The sequence below is a fragment of the Amphiura filiformis genome, chromosome 17 (genome assembly GCF_039555335.1).
Source record: "Amphiura filiformis chromosome 17, Afil_fr2py, whole genome shotgun sequence".
Taxonomy (NCBI): domain Eukaryota; kingdom Metazoa; phylum Echinodermata; class Ophiuroidea; order Amphilepidida; family Amphiuridae; genus Amphiura; species Amphiura filiformis.
Genome location: NC_092644.1, coordinates 40,295,238 through 40,304,144, shown reverse-complemented (window position 1 = coordinate 40,304,144; position 8,907 = coordinate 40,295,238). Strand labels below are relative to the sequence as shown.

The 8,907-nt window shown below is 40.0% G+C and overlaps 1 long non-coding RNA gene across 2 annotated transcripts; it reads right to left on the bottom strand.

Annotated features, from left to right (window-relative positions):
- Window positions 1-5,592: 5,592 nt before the first annotated feature.
- Window positions 5,593-8,641, bottom strand: LOC140138437 (uncharacterized). 2 transcript variants are annotated; one of them, XR_011856999.1, is made up of 3 exons: window positions 8,037-8,641; window positions 6,446-6,518; window positions 5,593-5,662 (listed from the first exon to the last, which is right to left on the bottom strand). It is a non-coding gene; the product is annotated as an uncharacterized lncRNA (long non-coding RNA). The 2 variants fall into 2 exon arrangements; XR_011857000.1 differs by having other exon boundaries at window positions 8,071-8,641.
- Between the last annotated feature and the right edge of the window lie 266 nt (window positions 8,642-8,907).

The window sequence follows — 8,907 nt, the reverse complement described above, 5'->3', positions numbered from 1 at the left end:
GGCGCCATAAAACGATCATAAATGCGGTGGTAGTATGAACGAACCTTACTGCATTGCGATATCGCAATGAAGTTAAATACATTTTAAGTTGGAAATGTTACGAGTTGCGTTGAGTTGCGGTAAAAAGTAATCGATATATCGGCATCGCAAAACAACGCGCCGCAAATTATCTTGCGGTGGTGGTATGAGCGGAACTTTAATGTGTGGGTACTGTGGATCTGGTCACAAGATTTCTTCATTTCCCTTGGAACTAATACCCAAAAAGTGAGCGCTCTAATACTAGAGCTAGCCTCAGCTAGGGCTAGCCTATGTCACACCTTTTTATGGTACGGTACATCATGATCTTAGGCCGTGTAAAATTAATATTTTGGTTCTCGTCCCCTCCCTCCTCAATTTCTGGGATTTGTCAGATTTTTTTTTTTTATAGAATTTTTCAATTTTTTAGACTTTGGAATGATTTATGAAATCTTCATACATATAAATAAGTTTATTAGAGAACAAGCATCACTTCCAAGTCTTTTTGTGGTACTCTAGGGGTTTATCCTCAGAATCTCACATTTGAAAAAAAAAAAAAAAGGGCCTCATCGTTTCCTCCAGCACTGTTGGAGAAGACCGAAAACTACTGACAATGCTAATTTTACATTGAAAAAAAAAAAAAAAAAAAAAAAACCCTCCCTCCCTCATCAATTCATGAAAATCCTCTGGACGAGAACCAAAACATTAATTTTATACGGCCTTATCATGGAGGTCCGTTCATACTACCACCGCAAATTTGCGATGCGTTGCTTTGCGATGCGGTGCGGTGCCGCACTGCATCGTACTGCAAACGATATCGCAGTAAAGTTAAATACATTTTAATGTGATGTAGTATCAGGTAATTCAGGTTTCTGATGGTATAAAAATCTCAACTTGGGGATGAGGCTGTCAATCGGGTCACAGACCTTGAATATGTCAATTGCACAAGATACGGTATGTGTTTTAAGGGTTTAAAATGGAACTTCTAGCACTACACTATATGCACTAGTGGTCAACTTGCATAAGTTGGTGGTGGTGCAATTCCACCCTTAGTAGCTTAGGTTCCGTCTTCTATCCTTTTACGTGCCTGATGGATGGTCATATGTCAACGGAGCCCCCGAAGTGACATGAAAGAAAATAAAAATCTCGGACCCTGGGTTACTAAGCCGGGCCCGAGTTAGTAAGTCGGGGCCCCGAGTTACTAAGTGGGGGCCCTGAGTTACTATCGCGGACCCGAGTTACTAAGTCAGGGCCCGAGTTACTAAGTCAGGGCCCCAAGTTACTAAGTAACTTGGGGCCCGACTTAGTAACCAGCGTCGAGATAGTAACTCGGGCCCTGACTTACTATCTTGGACCCGAGTTACTGAGTCAAGGCCCGAGTGACTAAGTTGTGGCCCAGAGTGACTAAGTCGGGCCCTGAGTTACTAAAGCGTTGCCCTGAGTTACTAAGTCGGGCCCGATTTAGTAACTCGGGCCCCAGTTACTAAGTCATGGCCCGAGTTACTAAGTTGGGGCTCATAGTAGCAGCTGCCTCTTCATAAGTATGTATTCAGGACTCATTGTGTGACTGGTTCTGTGGTGCGAGCACTGAACTAAAATCTTGGTAGGGGCCCTTACCAAACACAACTGCCTAATAGACAGTTAATAGGCAGTTCATAGGCAGTTGAAGACAAATGACTGCCTAATCAAACTATCAACAAGAAGTTGCTGGAAAATTAGGCAGTTGAAGGCCTGTGACTTAGGCAGTCAAAAGAGCTTGACAGATATGAAGGTCTATAATAGGCAGTCACTATATGAAGCTCTAATACTTTGATTTTTTATCTAATCAAAATGAAGCTCTAATACTTATGATTTTTTTCATCATCAAAATGAAGCTCTAAATGAAGCTCTAATAGGCAGTCAGACCTAATAGACAGTCAGAAGCTAATTTGCATAAGTCATGACCGGTCACATGATCACCAACTGCCATTTCAAATTTGCTGTTGGATTCAACAAGCTGTTCTTTAGATGGTGGTGTTTTAATGGTCTCTTCACACAAATCATTCATTCTTTGGGGAATTTTATACTACAGATGATTATACACCTGTTGATGCACAGGTAAATTAAAGGTTTGCAGGGTTGCATTGCAAGCAGTATAAATGTTGTAAGCTTATCAACTGCATGTACAGATAATGTGTGCACAGGCTGCTGAATTTTGCAGTATATGCACTTGCATGTATCCAAAATTAGTTTTCTGTGATAACCTTGCTTTCTAGCAACTGCAAATTGGATTCATATCATTGGCAATAACTGATACGTCTTAAAGGTTGGGGATCGGAGGTATAGTGGTACAATCCCGGGGTACAATATGCCGCAAAGTATAGCATGTGGTGTACTGATGGGCCCGGGTTGGCACCTATACTGAAACTTAATTGTTAAAAATTGTCCGGGCCTTGGATTTTAGTTTTGCATTTTACTTTGTGTTATCATGTCATTATATGGTGTACAATTTATGCTTGGAACTCAAAATCATTTAGTGTTTTTATCAGGAACAGGGCTGTCAACTCTCACACCTATACTCGTAGCGCAGTCTAAACGAGGAGACAGAAAAGCATATAGTGTGTGAAGTGTATTAAACTGTGCACACTTTACATACAAAACGAGGAGTTTTCACAGGAATGTGAGGAGGTGTGTGAGGAGAACTTAGCACAAATACAATTATGGATCTCCTCGAATTGAAGGAAATGCCGGAAAAAGACGTCCTAACCCTGGAGTTCTCCACTTTGAGAAGCTCCTCAAATTACTGCTTTTTGGGTCTAACCTCCTCAAATTCCTGTGTTTGTAAACACTCAACTCCTGGTTTCATGCAGCGGTGCACACACGCGCATTGGCCGTGAGTGTCACGCATTGGGTCACTTTCTCACGGTCTCACGCCAGGGTAGTATAATCTCACTCCTAGGTAGTAAATCTCACATAAAAGCGCTGGAAAATGAGTAAAATCTCACGCATCATCAAAATAATTTGTTGCCCCTACCCCTATCCCCCCCCCCGCTTTTCAGATTCTCGAACACCATGGCTCAAATAATGGGTCAAAATGAACAAAAATATGGTGAAAAGATGTCATGTTGACCAGAAAAAGACTGCAAATTGCTTTAATTGTTGGCTGCCTGCTGAGATTTGAGGCTTCATTGAAAGAAATTATGGTATGTCGATTGATTGTCAGCTGAGGGCATATGCTACAATCAAACATTCCCCAGTAATTAATAACCAAAATGGAAAGTAAGTACTTCGATTCATGAAAACAAGTTTCCACAGCAAATCGGGAGACATCCAGCGATCTTCCTGTAAAATCACAAGCTTCCGTTTTATTGGAGGCTGTTGACGACGGCAAGGAGTGTCTTTTGGAATTGCAGGAGAGCGTTTTTAGGTCCGATGGAGCCTTCAAGGAGAGCTGTTTTATAGTGCATTTGCAATAGAATGTAAGGAGAAAATGGTCAACTAAGGAGAGCTAAAAATCACTCTCCTATATCGGATTTAAGGAGAGCAGCTAGAGTGATTGCTCTCACTCTCCTCAAAAGGCATGTCCCTGCAACTGCTTGGATTAGAGCTTCATCTGAGGCAGTCAACTGACTAATTTAGAGCTTCATTTGACTGCCTCAATTAGAGCTTCATTAGAGACTGTTGACTGCCTAAATTAGAGCTTCATTTTAGGCAGTCAACTGCCTAAATTAGTGCTTCTTTTGAGGTCGACGACTGCCTAAATTAGAGCTTCATTGAGGTGAACTGCCTAAATTAGAGCTGAAGGTGAAGGTCTACGAACTGCCTATAGTGCTTCATTTTGCCCATTTTACAGGTCTAGGTACTGCCTATGTGCTTTCAGGTCTATATAGAGCTTCATATATCAACAGCTTCAAGTGACTGCCTGTATTAACTGCTTAACAGACTGCCTAATAACTGTCTAATGAAGGCTTTCATTTCGGTAAGGGGGTGTGCAGTGCAGAGTAGTCCCATTACATAACTTTAGGAACTGAATTCAGACAAAAAAGGAGCATCTGAAGGGGTTGGAGTGTTGTTGTTTTTGTCACTTTGTATGATCAGGGAAGTGATGATATATTGTAAGAGAAGAGTCAATCTGGTCACAACATTAATGATTTCTTGCATGTTTTTAATAATAAAATGCTACTTTTTCTTTGTTATTATTAGTGGTGCAGTTTGATCCGGTTGTGAAGTCTGCACTTTTTTTATTGTTTATTTCTTAATCATAAAACTTAGAAAAAGATAAAAACAGGTGTTTTAATTCTTTTTCCTTTTTATTCCCTGTACTTGGGACTGGTGGGGGAAAAGACACACGACAGAGATGTAAGCCACGAAAAAACTCCTGTGAAAGGCATGAAAATTCCACGAAAAAGAACCAAACCAAAACAAACCCAGGAAATTTCCCGAAAACTTACATCTCTTGTACAAAGAGAATAACCACCAGCCCCCTGCTCTTAATCAACTACTGCTCATACAATCAAATCACACATTATGAAAGTTATTTTAAAATTAAATACGGTACATGGAGATGATCTGTGTCCAGAAGAAAATGAATGCACATGGCAAGAAGCACGGACAGCCAAAAAGCTGGGTAATGACAAACACAGATCAACCCAATTTTTTTTTTTGGTTTTGCAGTGTCCCTGGACCTAGACCTAAATGCTAGGATCATTCATGGTTGACCCAAAAAAAAATTTGCACAATGTTTTGTGCATTTTTCAAATTCAATGCATTTTGATATCATTAATAGAGTATGACATGAAAACAAAGTATAAATTTTCATATTAAAAACACAAAAATCGTGCAAAAATTTTTTTTTTTTTTTTAATCATTAATTATCTTTTCATTTATGTTTAGGTTCATGGACACTACAAAACCGAAAAAATAAATAACTTTTTTTTGCAATTTTGGGTACACGGTTACCCAAACAAAAAAATGCGCCGGGTACCCGTGCAGTAAATTACCCACAAATGACACCCTACATAATAAACAACAAAATCATGAAGAGTAATCATTATTCATAAGAAAACAACACCCGCCCAAGGTGTTTTAATTCTTGTGACTCTACATGCTTGCGATTGCGATTCACAATGTATGGATGCAGAGTTACAAGAAATATAACACCTGTTTTTGTGACTGAACATCTACAATGGGATTGGTGGCAATTTTTTTTGGAATCTTTAATATAAAATCTGTAACTTCCGATTATGAGCATGAAATCTGCCATAGTCTTGTTGGACTTGGATTTGAGTCTAGACTCAGACACAAATGAATTCGGAAGTGGCTGACTGACCTGGATACAATGAAATGGAATCGCTCTGACTCAAATGACTGAGATGAGGTGGACTTGGATAAAAATCCGACCCAATCTTTTATTTCATTTATTTTTGATGAACCCTGCAGGATACTGTTACTGTTAACATCAGTAAGGAAAACTACGGTATGAATTTCACTCCTGGAGGAATGTGAATTAAGAGTTACAAAATCGCTCTCTTAAACAATGATTGTGAATGTTACAATTGGTCTTTTCATATTTTCAGTTCAGCAAAATGCCAGCACCCATTGCTTGCTAATCATTCATCTATTGTTGCTGTAGGCAAAACTTGTTATAGTTGAAATCCATCTTCTTGATCTGCAAAATAACAACAAAAAAGAACGCTAAATCAATAAAAGTAAAGAATATTGATATGCAATCATGTACGGTATTACAGCATGTTGGCTTTCAAAATCGTAACACATTCCAATTTCAAAAGTTGTTGAAATAGGCATAAAAATTGCTTGATTAGGCGTAACCAGATGACCCATTTAGCTGAACTTTTCTTCTTTTAAAAAATTTAATTAATTTATTTTTCATTTTGCAAAAAAAAAAAAAAAGTCAGGGTCGGGACTCTTTTGGGGTCGGTAAGACTACGCCCGATCAAACATTTTTTAGGCCTCATGCAGAAGTGTAATGCGATGAGGCCTTATGAAGGCCCCTCATTTGAACAGTTAAAATGTTGTTGTTTTTGCACATGTAACAACACCATTCATGCATTTTACACTATTTTTGCCCATGATCAGGGTGAATATTGGTGGAAAGGAGCTCCTTGCCCCTTTTCTTTTTCTTTTCCTTTGCCCTCCAGATTTTCTCTTTCATTTTTTGTCAGGGGGCAGTTTTTTCTTTCATTTTTTGTCAGACAGGTAGTTTTTTCTTCCATTTTTTGTCAGTGGAAAAGCCCGGGGCACTCTGCCCCCCCGGGCATACTCGGCCTACATTGGTTATTTGGTTTACATTTTTGTCTTAATAAACACAAAACATTTTGGTCTAAATAACACAAAACTTATGACCTGTATGCATGACTTCCAGTTCAAAATTCAATATGGAAGTGATCATATCTTTCTCTCACAATGTTTTTGTTGTTTAATTTGTACATACCTGCAGTGATAATTGATTGTCATCTGAGTTGTGAAACTTCAAGTTGCTGAACACTATACAGTCATGTTGTGTACTGAAAAAACAAACAATACAAAACATTTAGTAGTCTTGGTTTATTTACATTTAGGCCTAATTTTAGAATTCATAAACATTGACCATAGTATTTTTTTTTACTTGCTTCAAGTTTGATAGTTAACATCAGTTGGGCCTACGTTCAGTGTGCCACCTCCAACAGACCACCATTGTATGTGTACGCTCTGCGGCTGAAGGATTAGGTTGGCGTACCGTACCGTATTTGTTCCATTAACCGCCCACCTACATAATTTGTAGTGACTTTACATCAAGCAAACTGATAATATTACATTATTAGTTCTGCCCATGCAAATCTGAAACATATGACACACCACGATGATAGATGAATATTTTGGGCCTTTATTTACATCTTCTTGGCCTAAGAAATGTAAAAAATCAGCGCCCACCCAAAATGATTTTAAATGATTTTGTTAAGCGCCCTGGGCAATGGAGCGAATACTGATGCGTACCTGTGATTTGATAATTTGTTGCAATCACCAAAATGCGCACACTATTAAGACCCTACACCTTGAGTTTGGTGACCTGGTTTCAAAGAGTTCCAAATCAATTCAGAGCGGTGTCGCTCTGACGTATGAGAACAAAATACAATTGTTGGAGTGGTGCTGCGCGGAAAGAGTGCCATTCAGAGTCATGCCACTGCCGCTCAGTGGTGTGCCGCTCGGCTTGCAGACAAGAGCGGCAAAAAGTATGAAACCAGCATTAGGCGGAAAAAATAAGACTCATCTAGCTAGCATCCTGTTGGGCGCAGTGCTTACGCTAGTTGTTGTGTAAATGCAATGCGTGACTGGCGCATGCTTAATATTAAATGTAAATTTATGCAAGCGTGAGTTAGGACTTTATTGACTTACGCAGTAACAAAACCGAATAATTTCCGCCTTTTTTATATATAACTAGATTTCGCGGTTCTCGGGTTGGGTGGTTCTTGTGACTATCTCTCATTACCCAACACCCGCAGGGTTCGAATTCGTTAAAAAATTTTGCATAGCAGTTTTTGGCCAATTCATCATAATCAGGATACTTTCATATAATAAAGCACTATAAAAATTGCTATACAAATGCAAAATTGGGTAGCAGTTACTTCAAAATGTGGAGCAAACTGCTATGCGATACAGCCGAATTCGAACCCTGAACACCCGTTACCCCATAGGCCTACTTGCCCTGACCTTTTAAACTACTAATAGGCCTCTGCACGTGTGCCGTTTTGGAATCCGATGAGATGCACCTGCACGATTAACCACACTGTAATGCTTTCCGATGCTCGACTTTTCGCCCAGCGCCCGTGGGTATACTCCGCGACTACGCGATAGCTTCAGACGCGATACGCACCGCTTGAGCTTGCGCGTTAGCGAAGCCACACGCCTACGATAAAGCGCGGACAGAGGGACGGACGGACGGACACGCCATGATTAGTATTATGATGCCAGTATTAAACAAACCAGCAGTACACGCTCAACAGTTGAAGTTGTGACAGTTCAGACTTCTGTCCGAGTAAACTTACCACAAACGGCACAAATCTCAGACGCAGTATTCACCCATTCATCTCTGGTATGTCAGGTTGCAGATGCCATTAATGTGCAGGGCGGTGGAGAAGTATTTTGACGATCAGGCTCATGTCATTTCACATTTCTGATTTCCAGGAGCACCTGCAGTTTTCAATACACATTTATGTGCATGTGTGTATAGCATGCATGCATTGCATGGTGCCATCCCCGGTTACGATATTTGTCCTTATCAAATAAACGTAAAATTGAGCACTGTATATGCCCAAGTGGAGTCCAGGTGTGCCCACTTACTCAAAGTTTCTACATGCTTCATTGAAAGTCAAGAAAGATTAGTAAAAGTTATCTTTTTAGGGAAATTACATTCGAAATTTACATCTAAGCGACAGTAAAAATAAACTGAGCCAGCGCATCGCCGATGTGAATTTCGATCTTATATGCTTGAAAAATCCATATTCATGAGGTGACGTTTCATGACGTAGGGTCAAATTCTACTGCTACACTCTATGCGCTATATTTTTGTCAGTCTCCGAACCGGCACAGAGAAGCGGCCGTGCGCATAGGTTAGGAGACTGACGGATTTAGTCTAGCCTGATGCATGCAATGAATATGGAATGGGCCCCGGGAATGGGCCTAGGAATGGGCCATAGAAGCTATAGATTTTCCTTGCATAAAAAAGAGGTGGCTTTTTTAGAGGAAAAAAGTCACTGCACGTTAGCGGTGATCAACCAACGGCGGTGAGCTTGTGGGGAGGGTGTTGGAATCTTGGCTAAACCCCTGGTTGGAGGCGAGTTTCCTCCCTCGAGTTTTGGAGATTTTTACAAAATCACCAAATTTGAGTGACTACTTTTTGACCGTATTAGTAGGGAT